The sequence below is a fragment of the Limulus polyphemus genome, unplaced genomic scaffold, assembly GCF_000517525.1.
Source record: "Limulus polyphemus unplaced genomic scaffold, Limulus_polyphemus-2.1.2 Scaffold875, whole genome shotgun sequence".
Lineage (NCBI taxonomy): Eukaryota > Metazoa > Arthropoda > Merostomata > Xiphosura > Limulidae > Limulus > Limulus polyphemus.
This window is the reverse complement of record NW_013666485.1, coordinates 102,851-119,445: the sequence shown is the minus strand read 5'-3', so window position 1 is coordinate 119,445 and position 16,595 is coordinate 102,851. Positions and strand designations below refer to the sequence as shown.

The 16,595-nt window shown below is 34.9% G+C and overlaps 1 protein-coding gene across 1 annotated transcript in view; it reads left to right on the top strand.

The window, feature by feature from the left end:
- The first annotated feature begins 5,660 nt into the window (after positions 1-5,660).
- The window catches only part of LOC111086138, a 56,074-nt gene continuing 45,139 nt past the window's right edge, over positions 5,661-16,595 (top strand). The window contains exon 1 of the mRNA XM_022387778.1: positions 5,661-5,774. The gene's annotated coding sequence lies outside the window, so the exon portion shown is untranslated. The remainder of the gene's footprint in view (positions 5,775-16,595) is intronic.

Here is a 16,595-nt window from a genome sequence, read left to right as displayed (position 1 = left end):
AGCATTATTTGAAGATACAGTACATCCGATATTTCTTTTAATGCTAGTAAGAGAATTTGTTTCAGATAGTGAATTTTATTGAGAGATAACTGTAACACCTAAGCTCATACTATATTTTAAGGAAAACACAACTAGATCGGTGTTTGTTTGTTTGTTATAGATTTCGCGCAAAGTTACACGAGAGTTATGTGCGCTAGCCGTCGCTAATTTAGCAGTGTAAGACTAGAGGGAAGGCAGCCAACTCTTGGGCTATCTTTTACCAACGAATAGTGGGATTGACTGTCATATTATAACGCCCCCACGGCTGAAAGGGCGAGCATGTTTGGTGTGACGGGGATTCGAACCCGCGACCCTCAGACTGCGAGTCGAGCGCCTTAACCACCTGGCCATGCCGGGCCACCTTTACTATTGTCTGGTTGTTATTAAAAAACAGTGTATGTATATATGTGCGTTTGTTTGAGAACCAAACCACACTGGGCTATCTACTGTGTCCACCACGGGAAATTGAGCCCCGGATTTTTGGCGTTGTAAGTCTATAGACTTACCACTGTCCCATTGGGGGACTCAAAAACAGATGCCAGGTTCAGTAAGAAAGAAATGGGCTGCGAGACTGTAGACACTGGTTCATATATTATTGAAACAGTGTAGACACTGTATAAGCACCAACATTTAACTTCTAGCCATGGGAATCCATTAAAATCGACACCTCACTTCCTATCAGACTCATTTCAGATACAAGTTTTTGCAAAGGGTAAAGGTGACTACAAAGTAGCACCACATGGGTGTTTCTTGATACCTCTGCATGTACTCTCAGTCTGCATTTTCATGCATTTCAACTGCATCTTGTATTGAAATATTGTTATAAAACATTCAGTAAAACTGCTTACTTACAAAATATTTTGATCTGCGTGATTGAAAATTTTCGATCGTAACTAAATAAAATACTGGATGCACCAAATCTGCATTTGGTATGACACAAGCTACTGTATGTGAACTTCACTTTCTACAGATAATTTCCAATCAAAATATCTTTCACAGCTAATATCGAAACACAGATCTAGGCCCGACATGGCCAGGTTAGGGCGCTCGACTTGCAATTTGCTCGCCCTTTCATCCGTGGGGGCGTTATAATGTTACGGTTAATCCCACTATTCGTTGGCGGTGGGTGGTGATTACTAGCTGCCTTCCCTTTAGTCTTACACTGCTAAATTAGCACCATGTTTCTTGAAGCATAGGGATCCTCATTCATAGCTGGAGAAACAGGTTCAATTGGCAAGGATGTTTTATTTGTTAGTTTTTGTCTTTGGAATTTAGTTTTTAAAGGTTGTTTTTCTGTTTAATGTCAAATGGTTCAGTTTCTATATTTCTGATTTAATTATATTTTCTTTATTGAAAACTTTATTCTCTTTCGTATTGTTACGACAGCGGAGGTCACGTGACCCTAGTAACACGTCATGCGCTTCTCGAACGTTCACGTCCCTTCCTGAAATCTCGAGAGCCTACTAGATATGCGGTAGTCTTGTATATATAAACCGGTTAGAAATGACGGCAACAAGGTAATGTGTAATTGAACTGCGGACAGAGAGACGTATTGTTGAGTCGAGCACGTGAGACGTTCGTTGTGAATTATAGCGTTTGTAATAGCGTGACTGTGGAAATTAAGTGTATTGCAAAGTTGTATTTAGAAAGAATAAACCAGTTTTATTTAAGAAAGGACTTGTATCGCTAAAGTTTCTTGGGAAAGAAATTATACGGAAAATTAACTAACGAACGGAGGCGTAACAGTATTTTGTCCAGAGGGTTACTTAATGTTTAACATATCTCTTTAGTCATTATATTAAATTTGTTTTAAATGTAATTTTGGATTTTTATTTCAATTTCATTCTAAAGTGGTATTTTTTGTTTTACTTATATTTATTACAATGTAAGTATTTTACAGGAGATAACAAGTTACATCTTTTTCTTGATAAATACATGAGTTATTTCCATTGGTTTTGACTTTTAGAGCTAGGGAAGGTCGGGAAGGTAAAGGGAAGAGTAAAGGTATGGTATGCAGGCATGTTAAGTGTTTTATTTTTTTATTTAATGTAAAACATCACAAAAACGTTTTACATATGGTATGTGTAAGTATTGGCAATTTGAGAAAGAGAAGATATGACAGTTGGGCCTGGCAAGTGGGTCTGACGTTATAGTTTATGGTTCTGTAAACAAATAAAATTAAAAGCTATAAAAATAACACTTTGCGTTAGTAATATCTTAATTATAATAAGTAATTTACATTAAAATCTGTATTTTAGAGAGGAGTAGTAAATAAATTAGAGAATTGGGAAGACCTAAAGAACAAATTTCAGAATTTTCATAGTAGGGGAGACTGAGGACTGATTTATACATTTCCATATAAAATTAAGAACTTAAAATTACTATAATAATATTAAAACTTGATTTATTCGCTATGTTGTGATGTCAAGTTTATTTGTATACGTTGATAATAAAGCAGTTTAATTAAATTATGAGTGTAACTTTGTAAAAGGTTGTAACAACAAGCACACTTTAACCTATATGCAGCGAGAGGGTTAACACATCAATGAACGACAACTGTGCTGAAGTATCAGCCAATGGACACACCTCGACTCATTTTGTGGAGTAATCAGTAACAACCAGCACATAATACCAATGCACATTACCACATGTGTGTGTAATGCCGTGGTAACATTATGCAATGTCTGAATAATTTGCTGCCTAAAAACTTTGGAAATCACGAGCTGCAGTCAAATTTAGAACCATGTCTCGGTGTCTGACACAATGGTAGAACCCAGGCTCCTCATTCATGATTGCTCATACCAATGCCAGAGGTTACATGCACCTCACTATGTTCCTAAATGTGTGGTGGATGTGCATCACCTTGCTACATGGCATGGAGCACCCATACTAGTTATGAGTCGTTCAGTTGCTCTTCCCAGACCTTCTGAAGTGTTAATTGTGGTATCCAACCACTAGTGGAATGTCCCACCACATGCTTTAACTTTGCTATGGAAAAAATGGCGTTCATTCCACATGGTGTCCAGAGTTGGGAAATTCAACAAACAAACAAGGTATTATCATGTAGTAAGCCTAGATAATGCAATACAACAAAGTCATACGCCTGTAATGTGTTGTGATACAACATGCAATTATCCCTACCAGAGTTTTAAGTACATTAGCCACTTCTGTAACTGGTCCATCTAAATAGTGAAAATTCTACAACACAAATAGTGGTGGAATATTTAATGTTCACTTCAACTGCAAAAAGCATTTCTTCATCATACAGTAACTGCATTCATGAGTCATCAACGTACATCTAGCACATGCAATGACAAATTCTATTCCATCCTGCAATTATGAAAATCATTGTCCAATTGTACTGTTGCTGATATTAGTATCGACAGGAATTGACAATTTTGTTGTCATTATACCAACACCGGATCTTCATTGAAGCACCTTTTAGAAACTGAAATGCTTTTTCTTCAGTCCAAATAAAATGTGAACCAGTTTTAGTGAGAACAAATACAAATGCAGTAATTTAGGAAAATTTGATCATGAAATGTCGGTAATATGACACAAACTCAAGGAAACTGCATATCTTTTTCATGGTCATAAGCTGAGGCGACACTTGCACTGCTGCAATCTTAACAGGATCCATGGACACTCCATCTCACCCACAATGTGGCTAAAGATTTCATCTACACATGCATATGGTTTCAAGTTCAACCATGTCTTTCTTATTCACTGAATCATTATGTTCAGATTCTCAGCAGCAAACAGAATGTGCAACCCAATACCAAGACATCAATGACGTAGATTACATATTTCTCCCATTGTAGTCCTCTCTGAGTAAGCTCCATTAGCCTCTGAAATGTTATGAGTGCATTACATAAACTGAATGACATGACATAGAACTCATAGGAACCATCACAAGTTCTAAATATGATCAGCTACATGCTGAAATTGCATGTACATTTTGAAGTAATCACACGAATAAATAATGACATTAAATCATACAATTATGATAAATAAAGTCAATGATCTCCTAGTCAGTAATTTTAACTCTGTCAAATAGGTAACAAATTATTCATTCTCCCACTAGATAGGTCTCTTTTATGAAAAACGCATTGTTCATGTGATATTGCATTTCAATATTCAACATTGTCCAGCTTTTTATAGAAACTTATTAAGTTTATCTTTGTCAGTTGAAATGAATATACACATGATAAATATCTTCTGTGCCTCCTTTCTAGACACGTGAAGCAGAAGTGAACAAATTTTGAAATCAAACCAACAGCTTCTTCATAATGTTCACATTACTGTCGCCATTTCTACTAGCTTTCTGCCGTATTACGCTCAAAACTAACATAACAAACATAATATTTTGGGACAACATGGGACCTATTGTTCCATCCTCTAAATTAAATTAAAATAATTTTTAAAAAATCTTAAAGTCAGCCGTTATCATTCATATACTTATCAAGCTTTTTCTTAAACTCAGTTAAATTTACTGCCTCTACAACATCCGAAGGCGACCCATCCAAAGGCCTACCACCCTGTTAGAAAATTTAAACTGTTTTAGCTGAAGATGACTCCAACCTTGCCAAAATTTATATTTGTGTCCACTAGTCCTACTATTCTCACTGTTAAATATGTAAAAAGATGTTGCATCAACACTATCAATTCCCTTTATAATCTTAAACACCTCAATGAGATCCCACCTCACTCTTCTTTTTCCAAGAAAAAACAATTTGAGAGATTTCAACTTCTCCTGGTATTACAACCTCTCCATCCCAGACACCATTATAGTAACCCTTCTCTGCACCATTTCCAACAATTCAATGTCATTCCTAAGGTAAGGAGCACAAGACTGAACAAAGTATTCCAAATGTGACCTAACCAGTGACCTGTATAATGAAATTATAACCTCTTTAGAATTGTATTTAATATTTCTGTAGATACAAACTAAATACTATTTGCCCTACCACTAGCAACAGCACACTGCTTGGATGGCTTTAGAGACTGATAACTATTACACCAAGATCCCTTTCTTTCATAACACTGTTAAGGTTATACCCATCTCAATTATACTTATAATTCAAATTATGATAACCCACATGCATTATCTTGGATTTATTATAATTAAAACCCATCTGCCATTCATTTGCCCAACTCACTGAATGATCTAAATCCTTTTGTAAATCAGCAGCATCCTCTTCACAGCTAGCAACACCCAAGACCTTAATATCATCTGCAAATTTGATTAAATTTAGTTAATTCCTTTTTTATTTCCTTGTCTCAATTTCAAACTTGAGATTTTCACACAAGCAAGTGCACTTCCAACTCTGCTAAAGAGCCCTAGCAGTTCCTGGTATTAGTAGTAACAACCATCTGCTTTCTCCCATCCAGCCACTTTTCTATCCAATAATTTGCTAACTTATCCCCATACCAAGTGATTTAGTTAGTGAAGACGATTCACCTTTTCAGTGAATCTCACTTTTTTACATAATTCAAACAACAAGTCAACACACCTGATCAGGCACAACGGAGTGATGTTTATTTAGAATGAGTTTGAGATACAACAATGTAGATGGCAGTTTATACGCATGCGCTTGTCATTACTTGCTTACGAGTACGCTGGACTTTTGAACTATGTAAATTTCGCGGCGCGGCTTATTATATAATTTGGTGTTACAAATTAAGCCTTAATAAAGTATTAATTTGGTTTCCAAATTTTTACGTGATCTAAGAATGTAAGTATTTTACATATGAAAATTATTTTCTATTATTTTACACTATGAATTAGTTAATTTGAGCTTTATAGCAAGAAGAAAAAGTTATTCTATGTTATTATTAGCTTGTTTCTAACTTCTATTTCTAAGTTTTAACTCAGCTTGTAACTGTAACTTGTATTGTAAGTGTAAGTACTAACGATATAATAATTTAACATTAACAACAAAAGGGTATCTTTATTAACCCAAATAACTGTACCAATGACAACAGTTGATATTCATAGGTGCAGTACTGGTACGGTGGTAGTACTAACGTTAGTAGTAATATAGTATTCGTAGTAGTAATGTAGTAGTAAGTAGTAGTGTATTTTTCTGATCATGTATGTATAACTTCTAAATTGTAAGTCTTGAGCTTAAGTAGCACTAATTTATTAATGAAATTTGAATCCAACTTCCAAGTGCCCCTTGCATTTAATTAAGATAAAAATTTCAATCATGATACAGGTTGAGTCGGTTTACCCAAGTAGTGGTATTGATAATGCTATTTTGATAACAATAAACTTAAATATTATATTAACCATTGAGATCTCTCAGAAAATTGTGCAGTGAGGGAAATTTGGGAGACAATATTTGCTATATTAAAATATAAACTAATATTATAAGGTTCAAGGCCTTATGGTATTGATAAGATCAGAGTTTTTGTTTAGTACTCTATTACTATTAGTTCCAAATGTTACTTTTGTTAATTCCTTTTTTATTTCCTTGTCTCAGTATCAAACTTGAGATCTTCACACAAGCAAGTGCACTGCCAACTCTGCTAAAGAGCTCTGGCAGTTGCTTGTATTAGTAGTAAGGCACTTTTTAACAACTGAAACTACCACATTCTTCTTACAACAAGCGGGGTCTGTCCTTGAGTCTTAACTCAGGGTTGTAAGAAAACTGCTTGTTGAGTGCTAGTTTAGCTCTAGTATTAATCACAGCTCTGAATCAAACTTGAGACCTCTTGTACACCAACCGAGTGCTGTACTGAGGGTTGGCAGGCTGTTGATTAAACTGGGATACTTATGTGAAGTGGAAACCTTTAGGAATAAGTTACTACAACTATAAAGTTTGTTCAGATGAGTAAGAAAGCAGTCTTAATTCCAAAGAAAATTAATTGGAAAGTTAAGGAAAAGCATTACAAATTTAGAAAAATCAAACAGACAGCTACTAGTAGGTTTTCAGGTTTAGAGGTTTATGATCTAAAGTTACCAAAGAACCAGTAAAAACTGATATCACTGGTACTTTTCTGTTATGCCCCTGCAAATGGTAAAGTTTTAGTATGGATACAATGCTTATTAATATATTTTTAGAAATTTATTATGGACATTTATTATATGAATAAAGTGTATATTTATATATATATATATATTTTTTTAAACTTATTAAAATTGTGGGGGTATAATGGAAAAGTACCTATCAATTTATTAGAAACTTGAGAAAGGTATATGAGGAAGAGTTGCAGAAAATGTTAATACTTATAGTATTTTAAAGGGAAGTGGAATGACAAAATGGGAGTTAGATTTTAAAAATGAAGATAGTAGGGTTTTTGTTGATGATTAAATGAGGTGACTAAATACTTAACTGCTTTTACTAGAGAAAATGTAAAGTAGATAGTTCACTTTCCAGAATATTATAGGATATCCTTGAATGGAGTTAAGGTGCAGCTGAAGCTGATAAAATTCAAGATTGAGAGAATTAGAAATATAAGGCACCTGTACAAGATAATATTTATTCTAGTGCAACAGTTTCTAAACTGTGTGTAATGGTGTAAGCTGATGGGGGTCATGAGAAAATGATTACAATTAGGCCTACTTTTGTTCTGGATTAACAAGCTCTGAAAATCAATTACCCTGTGAAGGTGTTGGTTGCTATGTTGTTTTTGTGGTGTCTGGAATTGCATAAACTTTTTTCTCAAAATTAGGGTTACATATAAAAGAAAATTGGGAAGTGTTGTTCTAGGGTAATAAAGGAAACAAAAGATTACACTCATAGACCATTAACTTAATAATAGTGAGATGCTGGAAAATAAAGAGATTAATTATTCAGTGCCACATTTATTTTAGGGGTGGGAGTTAAGTAATTACTGGCAATTTAGTTATATTTCAGTAATTAGGAATTACTTGTTTGTAATTTTCTCCTTCCGTGGCTGGCTGTAAGAAATACTGGGGGATTTGTAAGGATGAAATGCAGTAAGTGAGTTGAATGGACAAGATAGCCAGATGGATTAAGAAATTCATCTTTTATAGAAAAGTTAGTATTAAAAAATATGTACTCAAGTAGTTTTGATTGGTCAGAAGTTTAGATAAAAGTGTAGATTTCAAAATGGTAGTTTTTCAATTACAGTATGTTGGTATAAAACTTGTCTTTAGACATTACATGAAAGCTTTTTCTGGTCAGTTACTCTTTTTATAGACATATTTCAGTGCTGAAGGTTTATGGTTTGTGTGTCATTGTCACAAAAATGTGCTCCACATTTTGGGGCCATGTGTGTGTACCATAAGAGTGATAGTCAAATCTCACTATAGAGTCAAATAAGAGTTGGTGTGTAAAGCTGAGTAATAGGTTATTCTTACGTGAGGCGGCTCAAAAGAAATAACTATTATTTTTACTAGATAGCTAAAAATTGTTGTGGGTAGAGTATGGATACCCCATTATATAGCTTTGCACTTAACAATAAACATAATGGCAGTATTTTGATTACTTAGACAACTGGAATAACAAAAACCCTAATTTTAATCAAATAATAATGAAAAATTATTATGACAATATTTAAATTACTAGTTAATTGGAACAATTTGAAACTAATTTCAATTAGTTGATTTTTTTTCATAGCAATAATCCATTTAATTGTAATTTCAATTAGTCAATTATTTTATGAGACTTGTTAATATTCATAGTTAATCGATTAATCAAGTTAATTGCCCAGCTGTACTATGTAAATATCCCTTATGCAAAAATCTGAAGCAAACAAGCTTCTTACCTCATTTCATTTGTAAGAGATAACATGGAGCCCTTTGACCCATCCAGGCTATCCCATTTTATACCAATACCCTTCCCCAAACTACATAAATAAACCTTTTTCTTCTATCCATACCTGATCTCCTAAATATTTCTACCACTGTTTTAATTTCCTTCACTGTTGTAGCTTCTACCACATTTGAAGGCAAACTTCATAATCTGACTTCTCTATTATAAGAGCAATTCTTTCTTTGTGAGCACAGATTTAGAAATGGAAGGTGATGTTTTACAAATTTACTAACCTTGGAAACGTAATGTTTGACTGAGGTATGAATAATGCAAGGGATTTGGTGTACTTGGACTATCAGAAGGATATTGATAAGGTGCCATGTACAACACTTTTTAGAAAGATTGCCTCGGTTGGGGCAGGAGATAATTAAATGAACTGAAAGTTTTGTAGTAGAGGATGCTATTAAGAAGTGACTTCACAGTATATTACATTTACAGGTGGTGTAATATACCTCAAGATTTTGGGTTAGGTTCTTTTCTGTTTATTTTTATTAACAACATTGATAACAATGCCATTGTTTGTACCATGATGGCCAAATGCAAAGCTGGATTCCAGGGACCATATCCTCTGTTCTTTCCAGTAATGCTATGCTACGATACTTCACCTCTTCACACAGATAGCTTCTTTCCTCTTGAGTTCATGTGTTTTGCCCAAGATATTTACAAGTTATCAGCTTTGTGAGAACTCTCACCTAATCTCACTTAAAAAGAACATGAACTTGTGCTACTGTGTGATGATGTCTTTGTGCAGTAAAACCCTCCACTAATAGGAGTTTAACACCTTCATATACAGTGGCTCCCTCTACAATTATGCTCATGAATTCCCATGTGTTTTTGCATTTGCTGAGATGTGCATTTTTTATAATTTTTAAAATTTCAATTTTTACTTGATTGAGTTTGTTAAACTCAGCATGAATTCACAATTTAATGTGAATATCTCCAAAACTGATGTGAGTGAAGAATTGCACACAGAACAAATGAACAACATTTCTGCTGGAAGATCTTTTCCTGTTGAAGACATTACCATTTTCCATTATGTGTTGGTTTCCATTATGTAGCTGGGCTCCTCTACTCTCATCCCTTACCCATTTTCATGCCAGGAACTGATGAGGACAAATTTAAGCACCAATGTCCACCTCCAGGTTTGCATTGTGAACTACTCTACCTAATGAATGACACTCTCAGACTTCCTCTGATTTCTTTCTTCACCTTATTTCTCAGATATATACAATTATATCTCTTAATCCATTGTCTTTTGACTCTTCCCATTTGCTTGTACATAAGCTTTTCCTTGTGATTTCTTTATATATCTTCATTCACTTGTTATATAGGTACATACCACTCCTTTTTGGGCTCACCTTCTGTCCTTTGGTTTTATGCCTCATACTCCCTGCCTACTGTCTCTTTTGTTCTCTCTTTGCATTTCTTATTCCTGACTTCCAGTTTTCAGAGTCACCTTTGCCAGTTTGGAGGTTGGATTCCCTTTCTAGAGCTCACTTTTCCCATTTTTATGACTTTTTTTACTATTCTTCCTTAGTACCTCCCTTTACCTTATGTTGGTAGCTCTTCTCTGTTTCCCTTATGACTTTTTTTTCAGGGATTTAGATCTTCTTTTTTTTTTTTCATCAATGGCTAATTCCACCTCCTCTATCATTTCTCTTCGTCTCTGGTTCACCTGTTGTTGAAACATTTTGGGAAGGGTATCCACCTATCTCTAGTCCATCTCCCTTGCACCTTTCTCTGGGACCTTGTTTTTTCCCTTCTCTTTGCCTGTGAGATTTTCTTAATATCCCTGATTCCCTGAGATTATGGGCTTTAGCTGCCTGCCATTAATCTTCCCTCAAATCTTTGATTTTCCTGATTGTCCCAACCTTAACCCACCAGTTCAGTATTTCATCCTGTCCATCTCCCACTCAGTGCTATGTTCTGTATACTGTCTGTCCTCCGCTTTTCTTCCTACTTTCATCCGACATCTTTTGACACTTCAGGGGGTGATGTTGAAATTGTGTGAGAATTAAACCCTCTTGAGGGTTCACAAGTCTCTATGGATTTTGACTCCCACATTTTTGTTCTCCCATTAGAGATCGGTTACTGGCATCCAATTATCGACCTCTCTTCCCTCTATTGTTTCTTCAGGGCTCAATTTTAATGGTCATCCAGTCACCCGAGATGACTAAAAATTTCCTCGGACAAACAACTTAAACTCCCGTGTTCTCTGATGGATGACTAGTACCCTAGCACAGACCCTTACTCAAAAGAGTATTGCAGTATATTGTAAACTTATAAATAATGTTCGCTCCAATCCTCAAACAAAATAATCGGTAACTAACTATAAACTCAAATTTGAATCTCCACAAAAATACCTTTTGGTCTATTTTTTTTGTTTCAAAACATTGTACTTTGTACAAGAGAAATGTTGGTATAATCCACCAAAAGGGTCTGAAAACATTAGGAGAAGTTCTTTTGTGATTGGGTAATAATACTGTTTTAATCACTACATGTTCTATCATGGACAATAGCACCTCAGTGCTGCTTTATGCATGTACATCTTGTATGGTGTTCAAATGAGCATGAATGGCTATGTGTGGTGACACAGTACAGTGTATACAGTTCAGTTAGTTACATTACCACACATTTTATTGTTTGATGTTTGTATGCATATATATAGGCGGGTGGAATTCGCATTGAAAATGAATGCCAATAACACTAAAATTTTGTTAGATTTGTTTTTAGTATAGATGCTTATGACGATGAAAATAACATGACTGTCTGAACTTCTTACCAATGAACAAAAATTTACAAAATCAAACTCAGAATTTACATTGTTAATTGTTACAGTTTAAATACTGACACCCTTTCAGTTACACACATACACACAGGATTAAGGCTAATATTAGATAGACACAACCAATCGAGTCTAGGAAATACAGAAGGCCTAGCTGCTATGAGAAAGCAGGAAATTCACAAATTAAATAGAATATAATAATGATAACTACAAATAAGATTTTATGAAAGTTTTGATCAGTACAGAATGAGAATAAATAAAATAAGGCTAGCTTTGCTTTTCTCCAGGTTAATACAAACTATGTATATGAACAACAATACATATCAGCAGTGTGTGTATGTACATGTGCAGTGCTAAGGCATTGTATATGTATTACGGTATAGTAGTATGTGTAAGAGTTCCGATGCAAGTCTAGTCTTACTATGGGCTGTACTTAACTGCACTTGGTGGGCAGACCAAGCTTGTAAGAATGAAAACATAGAATGTGATTGGCCAATACTATGTAACATCAGCATGGTTTGGGCTTATTTTTTTCCAATGTAATGAAACTTCCTGGAAAATAAGGCATCAAAAATTAGTTGAATAACGATGCAAAATTGCCAACTAAACATTAATTGTACTTTTAGGAAATAAATAAGATATAAAAATTCTTGTAATTGGATCTTTTTTTAGGGTATTTGTATATCAGTATTGTCGTAATTGGATATTTTTTTGGGGTCTTTGTATTTTCTTTTGGACAACCTCTGATACAGGAAAACCTGGAAATTTCTTTATAAATTGATCCCTGTTTCTTGGTTGTCACACAATACTAGATGGTAGATTTTTCTCTCAGTTGGTCATTTTAGCTTGTCCTGTGGATGACCAAGGTTTGTATTTTGGACACCATTGTCCACATCCTAATCACCCCATACTCAGGATATTTTCTCATAGTTATCCACCTGGATCACATATCCAGTTGTGTGCTTTTATGTTTGGAATGGTGTCAGTACCCACTGCATTCTCATTTATATAATCCTTCCAATTTCACTTTTTCTTTGTGACTCTGATCATTTGGGATGGCACATAAATTTTTCCTAATCCTTCCTCACTCTGTGTACATATTTGTCCCCTACATTGGATGTTGTGTGACCAATGGAACCTTTTCAGACTCCACCAACCTCATAAGTCCACTTCCTTCTCTTCTGGGGGATCTTGCATGGTAATTAGATCTCACTGTCACCAACTCTGGCATTCCCTTACCTCCTCCCCATCTGGATCTTCACCTATTTTTGGATACTTCTCTGTTAGGGTGTGGAGCATCTCTGAATGATGGTCTGACTCCAAGCTCTTTGTCCTTGGATGAGTGTTTTCTACTTATGCCTTCAACCTGTTTACTGTCCATTAGGCATCTCCACAATTCTTTCACCTCCTTATAGATCAATTAGTCCTGATCCATTTGGTCAGATCTACTGTGTTGCCTCATGTCAACTACCATGGGGACACACACTTCAGGTCCCCCTACTTCTTGACTTTGGTCCTCCTCCTCTGTGCTAATTCTACTTGGGTGAGTTTCTTAGCTAGTCTTGTTCCAGGTTCATTGAACATTGTCGTGGGCTGTCTTTCTTGATGAGACTATACATGAAATGGTCCTTCCACTTCACATCATCTGTTGATTTCCTCTCAACTTTCTACTCCCCAAATGAATGTACTCTTTTTTAGTGTTTCTTCTCATTAGATTTGTCACCCACATTCCCTAGCTACACTTTTTCACAGACTTGGATGTTATTCCCCAGGCTGACATGTGGACTCTCACTCACCTCTTCATAACTAACTATCTGCTCTACTTGGCTGTTTTGTCTCCATAGGGATTTAGACTTCTGCCTGTGGCTACCTCCAATCCACCCTCCATCTATGGACAGGTGATTGAAGAAAATTATTATCACCTCCCAATCACTATAGGATCTCACTAGGTGGCTAGAGTTGCCTTGCAGGGTATATTTATCCAAAATCCCGATCGAGTCAGGATAACAGAAATCACTCATACCATCCGTACTGGCTCTACAAGTGCCCTCTGTGAGGTGGGGTGTTTTGCAAGACCACTTTTGTTTTCCTCATGGTATCTCTTTCTGTATATATCTATATTACTTATGTCTGATCCATATCATACCCATTCCATTGAGTATCATGAAAAAAACCAGCATCAAAGACTGGTGGTAGACTTCGGGTGAACACTGTTTGCACCAGTGATGTATTGCTCGTATACCCTGCTCCCACAGCAGCCAAGGGGCCTGTAGTGACTGATGGTTGAGTAAACGTTTATATAAGTATTCATACAGTCATGATTCACAGTGTCTTTCTCCTGCAGTTGGTATGGGGGCTTGTAGATACTGATGATAAAGAACGTGAGAACAGATACTTATCACAAGTGCCCTCCTTCCACGGCTAGTTTTGACCCATCGAGCCTAATGGTAGAAGAGGTGAGCACACAAGGTATGGTCTGAATAAGCTCTAGCCTCACTACACATATTGGCTGTCCAACAGCTTGTATGTGAGTTCTTCAATGCCATGTATCTGTTTTGACCATCCTTGCAACACTGTTATGGCTATATTGTTCTTCTACATGGGCAAAAAAGTATACCCTGGATGAGACGAAATGCAGTCTTCCCATGGGTGTACTCCTAGGTACCCCTTCCATTGGATGTGACACCACATGAGCTTTATTCACTTGCTTTCTGAAGGGAGTTCATCTAGATAACTTATGCATCAATCCCTCCATCATCATCTCAACTTGATATTCTAGCTATCTGCATGAGGAGATGAGGTATCATTTTCAGAAATTATAATTTTTCATTACCTGAAAATGTATTTCTAATAGATACTCACCTCTACACACATTCCCATCCATTCTCCCCACATTTCCAGTGTACATATATTTATTGTATTGTCAAAGAATGAAGATTCACGAGCATGAAAGGAGAGGGAGCCATGGAGGTGTGTCACATTCTTATTAGTGAAGGGTTCTGTTGCATGATAACATCATCATGCATTGGACCATTTTCACATGAGGTTAGATGGGAATTTTCACAAGGCTGAGAGTTTGAAAATTTCTTTAGCAAAATGTACAAACTCAAGGAAAGAAGTTATCTGCATGCAAAAGTGAGTATCTATTCAAACAAGGCAACAATTACACTATGTATTAATAACTCAATGTATTGCATTTTACTACAGTAATCAAAAAGACAGTTACAATGGTAAAAAGTTAGACATGACATTACTTGTTGTAATGAAAACCAATAGAAGAAAGAAAATCATGTGAGAAACAATGAAATACAGTTATATTCTCAAGGGATGATAGTATTGTATAATCCTATACTTTGAAATAGGGAAGAAAAATTCTCAAAAAATATAATTGATAATTGTGTTATTTATAGGTAAGACTCTTCCAGTAGTTTGTCCCTGAGGGTTAGTCTTAATTTTTTACCATGTTGATTCAAACATACAACGTAACTGAACCATGACTGATTCAAACAGAAAACGTAATCAGGTCACAACTGTATTGTCCTCTCAATGCCTCACGGGGGCCCTATGCAGTCGAGTAAGAGCTAAAAATGTGTGAAGAGGTAAGTATTATTGGAAATACATTTTCAATTTAGGCAAATGTTAACATATATTACATTATTATGTTCAACATTTTCCATGTGATACACATTGCATTTCTGGTGTAGCTATACAAGTTTTTAATATAACATTTAAATGTAGCTCTACATTGTTTTTGTTATCTTCAAGTCGTAATCCAATTCCCAACAATACTCTAGAATAACGGAACATAAAAAGTATTTTGTTTCACAGTAGACTTAGTGAGACAGCTTGGTAACTAATGAATTCCTTCCAGAAAAACCAGTTTGGAAGTTTTGGTGAAGTAATGCTTTAGACAGTGCAGTAACTTAGCTTTTATACATTTATTTTTCTACTTTTTTCATTATAATTAAGTATATTTTCAGTAGATCACCAAACACAATTAATAACATTATCACTCCAGCCTCATGCCATATCTCTTACAGGATTTAAACAAACATTAACCATTTTGTCACAAAGTACTCTCATGTTCTAACTAATAGTGAAGGGAAGAATAATAGTGCAGGGTGGAAGACTCAAATAAACATCATGCAGAGTGGAAAATTTCTCCAAAATAATTGTACAGGTATGATTATTTGGAACACGAGAGTGACATAAAAATTAACAAACAGTCTATCGAAAATAACAGCTCTTATTTTCATTATTCAAGGAAGTGAAGATAAGATACTAGTATTGTAATAGACTAAACAAAATGCTGCTTCAACAACTAGAATACAAATTTTATCACTTACAAAAACAATCATTAAACCCACATCTGGCAAGGACTAGGTACAAATGTTAATAAATAATAAAACATAAATCTCAATGTGATTAATTTCCCTAAATATCAAAGAAAGTAGGAAAAAGAACCAGAAAAATAAAAAAAAACTAATTCACTAGAGAATAACATAATGTTTCAAAATTAAACCACTTCTCAATATCAAGAACAATATTGAGCAATGATCAGCAATAATTATTTCTCGCTATATCTCATTAACTTACTCATTGTCAAGATCAATTAAAGCTTTTTATCTGGTGGTTAGACCATGAGGTTACATCTCATGTGAATAGCTATCACCATAAATCTATATATATATATTTCACATCAGTATCTGTACATCACTGCTAGGGGAAGCTTGTGTCAGTTTCATAATAGATATACTCAAAATCAATGTGCTCTGGATAGAAGGTGAGTTAGCACTTTAATTAACATAAAATTCATAGTTGAACTAAATGATAGAAGGAATAATACATGAAAGGTAAACAAAACCATAACAAAATAAACGTAGATTTCACTGTTTTACATTAAAAAAAAAATAAATATATATATATATATATATATACTAGTTTAATTTTCTTGTTATTTATTTTTATTTTTACTTTACTTCTACCTT